The sequence below is a fragment of the Macrosteles quadrilineatus genome, unplaced genomic scaffold (assembly GCF_028750875.1).
Source record: "Macrosteles quadrilineatus isolate MER2022 unplaced genomic scaffold, UCM_ALF_1.0 Scaffold_9__3_contigs__length_116548681, whole genome shotgun sequence".
Taxonomy (NCBI): domain Eukaryota; kingdom Metazoa; phylum Arthropoda; class Insecta; order Hemiptera; family Cicadellidae; genus Macrosteles; species Macrosteles quadrilineatus.
This window is the reverse complement of record NW_026542602.1, coordinates 97,581,886-97,594,130: the sequence shown is the minus strand read 5'-3', so window position 1 is coordinate 97,594,130 and position 12,245 is coordinate 97,581,886. Positions and strand designations below refer to the sequence as shown.

The 12,245-nt window shown below is 32.7% G+C and overlaps 1 protein-coding gene across 5 annotated transcripts in view; it reads right to left on the bottom strand.

The window, feature by feature from the left end:
• The window catches only part of LOC129002701 (protein phosphatase 1 regulatory subunit 16A), a 113,962-nt gene that overhangs the window by 72,157 nt on the left and 29,560 nt on the right, over positions 1-12,245 (bottom strand). The window contains exon 1 of one of the 5 annotated variants that reach the window (XM_054430700.1): positions 6,904-7,009. The exons of the other annotated variants lie outside the window; for them this stretch is intronic. The gene's annotated coding sequence lies outside the window, so the exon portion shown is untranslated. Of the gene's footprint in view, positions 1-6,903; positions 7,010-12,245 lie in introns of those variants that run through there. 5 annotated transcript variants of the gene reach the window in all.

Here is a 12,245-nt window from a genome sequence, read left to right as displayed (position 1 = left end):
TATACTTGTGTGGACATGGGTTTTTAACCAAACTATGTGGACATCAAGGCACACGGCTGAAAAAAATATCCTAGGTTCTTTCTAACCTCAAATTGAAGATGAATAAAAGAACACTCCTTGTTTATTGGTCTAAATGTAGTAAAAATAATCACAAAAATTGTGTGGACGTCCCCACAGTTAATGCAAGAGTCGGCCATGTCCCCACAGGTAATGCAAAAGCTAGTACACATGTCCACATAGATAATGCAAATGTTGACACAATCGAGTGTTTTTTCGCTTAATGGTGTTAATGTCCACACAGTTTGGGAATTTCACTGGTTGCATTTTGACAGTATATTTAGGTTATGTCTCCACTCTTCTTTATAAACAAATTGTTGTACAATTCACGGATCCTATTAGCGACTTATGTATATTAGTCACATCCGAATTGCTATGTAGCATATGAAATAACAATATTCATGTATTAATTCATAGTAAAAAATATTTAATAAGTAATAAATACAGTTTCTCGTCAGATTAAAATATCAGGCCAAAATACCAATGTCTTCATAAAGATATTGCTAGAGAACTATCGATATTTTTTTCAGTGATACAATCGATTTGGTTCCATATTACTAATATAATTTAATATTATATATTAATATTGTATAATTTGATATAAATATTTTATAGTATTCATTTCATATTAACATTTTACTACATTGATTTATTAATTAATATTAATTGAATATTTTATATATTAATAATATATAAATTAAATACTTTGCTGTATTTGGTTTTGACTTAATCTATGACACTAACTGACTTTGTCTCTGAACAGAAAGCCCTTTCAGATGAGGTACTCAAACTCAATTCAGTTTCAAATTTGACTATAGCTTGACTATGTTGAACTGTAGCTCTAGTTAGCGCCTATAATCGACGATAGTGTAAATGGATTAATGCAGGTAGGAAAAAGATGCTTCTGTACAGTAATCAGCGACCGATAGTACAAAGAAATATATCATATGAATCACGTCTCCCCCTTTATATACGATACATTACCTGTACTTGTAGTCAGTTAGCGTCCATAATCAACGGCAGTACAAAAGGTTTTATGAGAAGAAATAAAGCATATTCCTGTATTAAAATGACTGGCGGACGTAAGGAAAATGTACTATATATTTTAATTAATGACATTACTGACGGTACGGCACTTAAATTGCAACCTACAAGTCAACCCAACACTTCGGTCATCTAGATGGTGGCGTTTTGTTGGGGTAGCATCTTGACGACAACCCCTTACTATTAGAGGACAGTTAAACATTTTGTCTTCTCAGTTTTTTAATACAATTGTAATTCACTTTATTATTGAATTCTTTCTATTTTTTTCAAATGAATTATGTCCGTACGAATGAATTTTAGGGAAACGGAATCTATCGGGAAAATGCAGCCGTTCGGTTCTAAAGAAACTGTTAGGATGATGTAGATGTCGAAACGCTTTGTCAACCAGGGCTGTCCCTAGGGTTGTCAGCGCCCAGGGAAAATGTAGTCGCGGTGCCAGCTACCCCCCCCCCCCCCAGTACTAGTCGCATTTGCATATGTTAGCTTCATACTACATTACGTTTACATTTTGATTACACCTATAGTGTTACAAAATAATTCGTAACTACAGCCTCATTTTTCAGATTCGTATTTATTAACGCCATAATCTGATAACCTTTACAATTCATGCAAACCTACAAGACCACAAACAAAATTTGCTGCGGCGCCCGGGTCAACTTGCCCCGATTGCCCCCCCCCCTTCGGATGGCCCTGTGTCAAGCTGTGGTTCATAATTGTTGATTAAGCTCTTTTTTATGTCACAGGTGAGACAACAACGTTAGATAAACATTAAACCTTATAAATGTTAATTTAACAAGATTCATTGCCCATAAGGATTCAATTTTCATGAAATTTATTATATTTCTATTCTAGAATGGCTTATTTCACCTTCCTGATATTTATGTCGTGATATTATGTCGTGGCCCCTAGATCACCAGATTTTAGCGTGTGTAAATTTCTTTTGTGAGGCGTTCTCAAACTTAGCATCTACACTCACAAACCCCGTACTTAAGGACGCAATTAACCAGAAAGTAAAGACAATTACTGATGGCCATTTAATTAATGATGTGACTTGTAATGGAAGAATGTAATAAGACAGGGATAAAAACTGTACTGACTAATTTTGTCACAACTGAAATCTAACTTAGTGCATTTAATCAATCATCTTAGTACGACCAGACAAAGACCGAAAACTCGTTCAGTCTCGGGGGTTCGTGCACACTATCCTGTTGCGTTGTGCGGTTGTTTAGAATCTACTATAAATGTTTGATGTTGATAAGTTTATCGAAAATGTTCACGGCCAGCTATCACTGTGGGACAAACAGGCATAGTAATATTCTGATAGCATAGAATAGCATTCCTAAAATGCGTGTTTATTTTTGTTATTCGAGGCCTCGTGATCTGAAGAAGCTCATCAAATGACTGGACTGACATAAAAAAAAAACGTTGTCTCATGTCTCCTGATGTTTTGTAAAACGTACGAAAACGATCACCTGCATCACGTTCACGACAAAAAGGATGAATCCAATGACTTCTGTTATTTGTTCTAATGGTTGTAAAATAGTGGCTGTAGTAAACCACTTGCTTCTATTACACACACAAGTTTTATCAATAATATAAAAGGATTACCTCATCCAACCACAGTTGCTGGTATGACGACTAGTTTCGTCCCTTAGAACTTCGTCAGGTCATTGTATGCAACCACATAACCAATGTATTAACATTGTGGTATGTCAAAAGATTCTTTAAAATAGTGTCAAAATCACAATAGTCAAAACTAGTCATGTTGATCAAATTAAAAAACAAGAATAAAAAGTGATAAAACTGGTTAAAACTGTAAAGTCTGGCCAGCACTGTCTATTCACTTGCAAATTGATCTTGCAAATTGTTTTTTTACTTACTAAATACTAATATAGGCCTACAGGGTGATTGATATAAGTGTGCCAGCCGTTTTATTCGAAAACTATAAGAGATATCAAAAAAAGTTAAATGGCAAGTGCCTTGGATTTTTTATTTAAAAAATTGTAGTAAAGTCAAAAAAAATATTTTAGCCGCCATTTTTCCAATATGGCCGCCAACTTTGATTTTTCTTTTGGAACACCCTGTATTTTATGATGTATTCTGGTAGAAAAAGTAATTTTAAGACGATTTTATTCTTGTAATTTTGTTCATAAACCTAACTGTTTCAAAGATAATAATGGTTAAAGTTTTGAAATTTCTGCATGAGAAAGAGTTTCGATAAAGGCCTAAGCAAGCATGCCAGATGTTTTGTTCGAAAACCATTCAAAATTTCACAACTTAAACCATTATTATCTTTGAAATGATTAGGTTTATGAAAAAAATCACAAGGATAAAATCGTCTTAAAAATCTTTTTCTATCAGAATACATCATAAAATACAGGGTGTTCCATAAGAAAAATCGAAGTTGGCGGCCATATTGGAAAAATGGCGGCTAAAATAATTTTTTTGACTTGACTATAATTTTTTAAATAATAAATCCAATGCACTTACCATTTAACTTTTTTTGATATCTCTTATAGTTTTCGAATAAAACAGCTGGCACACTTATATCAATCACCCTGTATGTAACATTTAAATGTGATAATTATTTATTATATCACACACTCATTATATTTATTATGAATGAATGAATTATATATTTATTCCCACAAAGTATTTACAAAAATTGTACACAAATATTTAATGGAGAAGAAAAACATAAATGTGAAATGGACTGAATAAATTAAATTAACCTTTTGATCTAATTCTATTTGATCAAATAGAAAAAATAAATAAATGAAAGAAGATGGGTGAAATTATGAGCTAAATGGAATCACAAGAACAAATAGTGAAATAAATAACTATGAAAAAAATATTAGGTGGCATAAAAAGTTAAAAATGTTTTATTTATATAAATAACTATATTATAAATGATAATTATGCTATGTTTAACCAAACTGTAAGAATTATTTAAATAGTTGATTGGGTTATTCATTTATTATGAAATGTTGTACAAGGAGTACCTATTCTATATCAGGAGATTGGGAAGCCAAACATTCAAGTCCCATTGCTAGTAGCCGCCAGCAGCTTTCCTTGTTCACCAAAAAATCTGTAGGAGCGCCACTAGTCAGACATCACCAAGTCCACACAGTTAATGTATTTCCTGTGAAAATTGTGTGGACGTGTGTGATGTCCACATAAGCAACCAGGTCCACACAGTCTGGTCACATTCACACTCATGTCCCCACAGCTTATGCAGCACGAAAGCACAGACACACACACACACACACACACACACACAGACATCACTTCGAAAACCACTTTTTTGGGTCCAGGGGGACCCAAAACAAATATATCCACTCAAAACTCAAACTCGAAAATTTTGACGAAAACAATACTTTCTCCATATGCCTTTTTGCCGATGACACTTCTATCACCATTTCAAATCCCAGTATTCAGGCCTTAGAACAGACCCTATTTCTTGAATCCAACTGCCTGCTTCAGTGGTGTGAGGATAATGAACTAATTTTAAATGCCAACAAAACCACACTCCTTCAATTTAGCATTGCTCAGCATCGCACATCCACTGACATACATGTTCTTCTTGATGATACCACTATTTCCCCCTCCCCAGATGTAAAGTTCCTTGGTTTAATTCTAGACGAGAACCTCAAATTTCACAAGCATATCGATCACGTTTCAAACAAGATATCTGTTGGGATTTTCATGCTCCGCACTCTTAAACATACTGTTTCGTGTGAGGTCCTCTTGACAGCCTACTATGGACTAGTTTATCCTTATCTGACATATGCTGTACCTGTCTGGGGGTGTGAAAGCCAAAGGACTCAGTTCATATTCAGGCTTCAAAAAAAGGCTCTCCGAACTGTTTTTTCCCTTCACCGTCGTCAATCCTGCAGAGATGTCTTCAGATCACATAAAATTCTAACTTTCCCTTCCATTTACATTTTAGAAACATTATCATTTATCAAGAAAAACCAATCATCATATAGCTCTCCAAGTATCCATAGTTATCGTCTCCGCAACAATTTCAATCTTTCAGTACCACGACACTCAACCACATTCTTTCAGAAAAATTTCCACTTCAATGCAGTAAAACTTTTTAATGACCTCCCTCTCCCTTTGAAAGCCGAACAGGACATCGGAAAATTCAGGAAATCAGTTAAGTCCATGTTGATAAATAAGGTCTGCTACAGCGTCCGGGAATTTCCTGGTAGTCTTTAAGCTTATCAAACATTAAAGAAAATAATTTGTATATAATGTATTTAGTAATTAATTAATTTCTTAAAAATGTAATCTCTTGACTTGGCCAATGCAATGTATTGTTAATCTGGTTGAATAAAGGACTTTGACTTTGACTTTGACATATACTATGGTATAGGGGGAGAAAGTAAAAAGCATGTTAAATGTTTAATACACCATCTTTATTTAATTTATAATAATTTATAAATAACAATTTATTTTAAATACAACGTTTTTAAACTGACTAATAATTCGAAAATAATTCATAAATATGTGGAGAGAATAAATACTAGTGAGATTTAAAATGGGCAAATATTAACATGCAAATGTGAATCATTGCCCAAAACACACTTGTAATATGTTTCTCTTGTTACAATTTGGATATTATTTAGACAAAAATATTATTTTACCCACAAAGAAACATTACCAAAGAACCATAAGGGCAGAAGGAACTAAGCAAGAGGAAGTCTATCAGCTGTTATGGTTAGACTGGAACTCAAGGTCATACAACATCAGGTATTGTACACATCCTACCACTGGATTGAGATAGAAACATTTTGCTAATGAAATTGAAGTTAAGTTGTTAAAATATTCAAGCGCTTTTCCCTGACATTCGGATTAACTGATGAGGAATGTTGTTGACTTAAAAACCGACGGAAAGGTTGACGGAAAAAGTTATGTCTCTGAATATTCTAGGACTAGTTTTGTAATTAAAATTGACTTTGTAATAAAATTGTTTTGTAAAACAACACTTTAAAGGTTGCTTTTATATGTTTTTAATTATTTTTGAAATGTATACAAATGTCTAAATTTTAATTGAAATATTGTGGGGCAAAATTCAAAACATATTTATTACACTTTAGGTTCTAAATGAGTGAAATTAACTTACTTAATAATGTATTCTTTTTCAGAGCCACTGTAATTTTTTTCAGTAATCAATGGCACTTAAATAGATTAACTGTGTTATAATAATTTAAATCTTGTCAATATGATTATGTGACTTATACCATAGATAAAACATACTCCCTTTAGTAGATTTCTCATCCTTATGGAACAGCTGAAGACAATTTTATTGTTAGTTCTGTACGGTTTATGTAGAGGAGGTCGTGTTTTGTTTACAATTTGTTTCCCATTATTACAGCCATTTAAAAACTCGTTTAACCAAATAATACGATCTAATCATAAACAATAACTTGTCTCCTAGTTATATAACCAAACAGTAAAGCACAAATCAAGAAATTAACCCTAAAATAATAGAAACAAAGTTTTGTCGACACTAGCGCCCATGTGTCTAGTTCAGTACATGAACTAGACACGAAAAACATGCTTCAAAATTTACATTGGGATGAGAAGTCTACTTGTGTTGGTTAGTGTATGCTTATACCAACTATATTTTTTTTTTTTTTGTTAATACAAACATTTGCAGGGATCTTAAAAGACAAATAAAACAAAAAATATAATCACACCATAACTGGATTTAAAAAAGTAGTATTATATATATTTTATACAGAACATACACATTACCACAACAAAATTACAAAATCATCACTGATAAAAACGAACCTGGACAATTTGAAACGTAAACAACTACATCCTGGAACCACTAATCACTTTAGTCACAACACTTCACTAGAACATCAGTGCAGTGCAGGGACAGTTAACAGTAAAGTACACATGGACTGGGACTGAACTGGCTGACTGGCCATGAATGACCCCCCCCCCCCTCCATCCCTCCTCTCTGTGGATGGAGACACAAACTTGTTCTCTTTCCTCTCTCTCATACTTGCATTAACAGTGTATCCTTTTCCTTATGACTGGATGTTTCATTAGGGCAATAAGCCGTAATAAAGAACAAAAATCGGTCGTAAATTTTTCTTATTAAATTTGTAAACACCATTTTAAAAACTTGTAGGCGTACAGTATAACTGAATAGAGTCTGTTAAGAAAATTAAAATATGCTACTGGGGGAATTTTAAACCAAATATGAATGATGGTTGTAAAATGGAGCGAGATGTCTTGTGTTGCATTGAAAAACTACACCAAGACATTTTTTTAGCTAGAACTGTTTGCTACTCATTTATATTTGAAATTCACCATAGTTATTTTTTATATTTTTACAATTGATTCTACGCGAATTAAGTTAGTCATTATGACTGAACCTACAGAGGCTTTTAGCCTATGTAGGATTATTTCCTGAATAATATTTGTTATATTTTGTGTTTTTTCTACGCCAATGGCATTTTTACACTTTGAAAGGGAACGGCCCAAATCCTGGTCTTGTTATTATCTAATTGTCTGTACATACTTTCCATTAAAATCGTAGTTGCCTATGTTTGTAAACTATTTATGTCTTAGTGTAACTTGAAACTAAAATACATACACAATGTTGTACACCTATCAAGGTAAAGACGGTTTTGTTCCACTATGTATGTATGTGTTATTTGTTTTCCTTTACTTCATTTTGTAAATAAACCAAGTTTTGATTTTATTTATCAAAAACTCAAAGATTATGGACGGCTGGGAAAGGTAAACGACTTTTCTCTGAAAATGGTGGTATTTTCACCACAACATTTCTTACTTTCCTTTCTCAGAAACAAGGAAAAACACTGGGTCAGTTTAGTTCCCATCGTTGTACACTAGAGCGGCTTCAGACCGTGACATTAACATAGACTACACGGTTCCACATTCAGGCAAACGGTTCCCTAGCCGGGGTATCCTGACCCCAGAGAATCAATCAGCCAGGAATGTCTATGCTCTCACTCTCAGCGACCTACATACAGGTGGAGGCTGACCTTAGGATGAAACATCCAGGAAGTTTGGAAGATACGCAGCAGCCTTCGATATGTTACAGAAGTTGATTGAATCCTTGCAATTTACAGTGTGACAATATACACTGTGTTACTTTCTCAGTGTTTTACATGTTCTTAAGAGTGTTAAACAAATTCTTTACTTGTGCTTTGTGACTGGGAGGATACAAATTATTTGGTTCTATAAACCTACCATGGAAAATAGTTGTATATACCCGACATTAATTATAGAAACAACACTAAATCGAGCCATTTACTCTCATCAGCTGTGTGGCAAAATTAAATAATAACTTAACCAAAATGTAAACAAAGTAAATGAGTAAATATAGTTTTTCTTTTTATGTCAGAACGTTCATTCGCATTATCTTTAAAAATTAGAGGGTTTAGTTTCAAAAGCTAGACATTCTAAACAGTTAAGAGAGTGACAGATAGAAAAATAAAAATTGACTGAGGTAACATTGCTAGGATATGGCATGTAAAAATAATCAAAAACTTCTACCCATACGTACAGACAAACATGTTGTAACATATTTTTATACGTTCTGCAAAATCATGTTGCTGCAACTACATCCATGATCCATGTGTGTAACAAGTCTAAAAACTCCCTTAGTCAACGCCTCTCAAATATAATTTGGTATTCTAATTTTATCATGCTAATGTATTTTAGTTAAATTAATATTTTGGATGATATTAGGAAAGGCTCGATAAATCTGATTGATATTTATAATTCAAGAGGCATTTAAAGTTTTTTCACATAACTGTCCGAACCTCGGTCATATTACTTATTATCAATATTAACCTGTTGTTACATAATTAATAAATGAAAAAATCTACCGGGCACACAAAATAACAACAAAAACAAAACACGGCCACTTCACATGATAGTAATAATCATAAGTGTTTGTTTAGGATAAAATTCCACCCCTACTCATACTGTTTCCTTTATCCTTTAACCCTACTTGAAAATTCTAATCCTGCTGAAGAGTACCTACCTTAGCATACTTTTCCCTCTGTCAATCAAAAGATGAAGATTATAAGACAATATATACTCTAATAAATGTGTGCCAGGATATGAATGATTAAAAATAAAATCATTCTTTGATAACAAACAGTATTGCCATTTCAATGCCTCAAACTCTTTTTTATTCTATGAAAATTTTCTCTACAAAACTATTTTTGGATACAATGTTTATTTATTTGCCTTTAAAACTAAAACCAAAAGCTATGTGTGTGTATTTGAGAAACATATTGTGAAAAAAAACATCAGATAGCAACTCAAATGGTTTTGACTGTAAATATTGCTGAAATCAAAAAGGAAATTCGTATCATGGTCTAAAACAAAAAAAATACATCTTTATTCTTTTTTTGTAACTAACCAACGTATATTACATAAGGATTTTTCATTTAAGCATTTTTTTTTTTATATAATATTGTGATCTGGAAAGTAGATTTAAAGGGAGTATATTTTCCAGTCAAAATAAGAAGGTGGAAAATCTAGATAAGTTGCAAGATTGAGCAAACTGATTGTTGGCAGATTGATGAAACTCGGCTACGTTTACTTCCTAAAATATTTATCTTTCAATATTGCGACTTTGGAAACTTCAGTTCATTATCAATTATTGATTACTTAGGTTTCATTTTTAATAAAAAAAAAACACACAACATGTCTACATCAATATGATTCCTCATCCATAATGTCTGCATTATGTTACGTATGCATTAAAATAAATACTATCTAGCATAAATATTTGAACAATTTTCACAAACATTAAATTAATAAAATTTTATCTAAGATCTTTTACATTTTAAAAATACATCACAAAAAGGTACCGGTAGTAACAAAAAGGTAGCATACTTCATTACCAATTTAAGAATAACAAAACAACAATCTTAACATAGATCAAATGGGACTGGTTTGTCAACACACAGTAATGTCTAGTGCAATCAAAGGCTTATTGTTGTCAACAGAAGCAATGATTGGTTGGTTCAAATCACAGGTCCAACTCTAGGTTAAATGTGAACAGCAGTGGTTGACATAAGGAATGCTTTGGCTCCAATACTCTCTTTGATTAACAAAATCGAAAAATAAGAAAACAAATCGATGCAGTTATATAGACCAAACAACATTCAAGATATAAATTGTACTTTCATTAGTCCGCTTAGGTTACCCGTCATCACCATTATGAAAAACCATTATATCCCAACAACCAAACAACAATAGGGATTATTTATTTTCTTATCATAACAAACTTTGATAACTTAAATTAATTCAGTAAATAATTCTCGAATCGTTTGAGCTATTGCTGACAAAACTTTAGCCGTGAAAATAAAAAAAAAAAACGTGAATAGTAATGATTGAACAATATTGAATTTAGGTTGGGTTGTGTGATCGGATCAAAGTGTCGTCTACAAGTTCCAACCTGTCAAAAAACTGAGTGATGTGGCTAGCTAGATGAACTTTTCCAATTATTTGCCCAGCCTCACTTCAATCCAATCACATTGCACCGATCTCCAGTCAACACGCCCCAATTATGGTACAACATGGTGAGCAATAACCTAATTATGTGTGTCGTAAGTTTCTAATTTTTTTTTATTACTTTAAAAAACGTGTACCTATGTGAACTATTTTCTCAATAACTTCCTGTATAGGCCTACACAGTGAAAAAAGGGTGAAAAAAACATCCAAACTTTTTACTTTCAAAAGATAAAAATTAAAGTATTCATAGGCACCGCAAAACTTATTTAACGATTAGAACATGTATCTTCTGACCTGGGAACTCAGAAGCTGTTGAGCTCCAAGTTAAAATGGTTGCCATTTCAGATTAAGGTATTAAAGTAAAGTATTAAATTCCCACCAACGACCAATGACAATTTGTTATAAACTAACTTTTTAAGTGGGGGTGATCAGTATCTTGTCTAAGTATTGGGGCAAAGGACCTACCAAAACAGTGAAAATAATTCTGTGAAAATAATTATCAGGCCTATATCAAAATATTTATCAAAATATTTTGATAAATAGCTTTTAACCATGTTCTGAGGCTGTCTAAAAGCTTATTTTTCAAAAAGGTTTACCATCTATTGTTCCTACAATCTTGATTTTGAAGTAGTTAATAAATACATCAAGAAGGTACTAAATTGATATTTGGGTAAAAATCACAAGTGTAACATATTCCTACATGGCCTCTATTTCCCCTTTTGTGAGGCTAATGTTCGTTTCATGATAATGCCAGGACTCAGGGGTTTGGATCCCACAAATAAAAATAGATCAATTTCTTGATGAGGAAACCTATTAATGGGTTGAGATCTTTTACCACAAAAGGTGTAACACTTAAGTATGAGATGATGTATTTACGTAACACATTTTAACAACACAAAAAATACCTCCACCACAGAAAACCTTCAGAGCACATAGATTTCCATTTGCCTGAACGAGCATGATGGGACGATGGGAACAGGGTTTTACGGTGAGTTTTTTTGGGGTAAAAATTTGTTTTTCTCATTTTTGACCATCAACACACAAAATTTCCCAATTTCTCTCTAGACCATTTTAAAGATCTTAAAAAGACAAATAATTCAGTATATTGAAGTGTTTTTGTGCGGTTATTGGTGGTGGAGAAAATTCAAAAAGTTGTAAATTTAAAGTTCTCATGTTATTCTTAGGAGAATATTGTAAAATGTTGTAGTTTGCTTGTTTATGGATATATTTTGATCAAACTTGGCAAATTTATTTATTTTATACTAAACCATTAATATTTTACTAAAAAACACACTTTATTAGCCTCCTTGTAGCAGCAAACCTAGGTACTGTAACCTAATGTTATTTAATAGATTTAATTGTGTATATCAATTGAGGCAAATGGAAATTCGCTTAGTCTGCAGGTTTGCTGGGGCAGGGGTACTTATAAACGTTGTCGTGTTAACGGACACATATATAAATTTGAACGGATGGTGTTTTTGGCCTATGGGGATATATAAAAAAAGTAAATCACCATGACGAGGTCTTACCATGAAACCTACAGTAATAGCTTGTTCCCTATATCGGAGATTCAATTTAAAAAACAATGTTTTACAACAAGAATATTACAAACTAATTTTTAC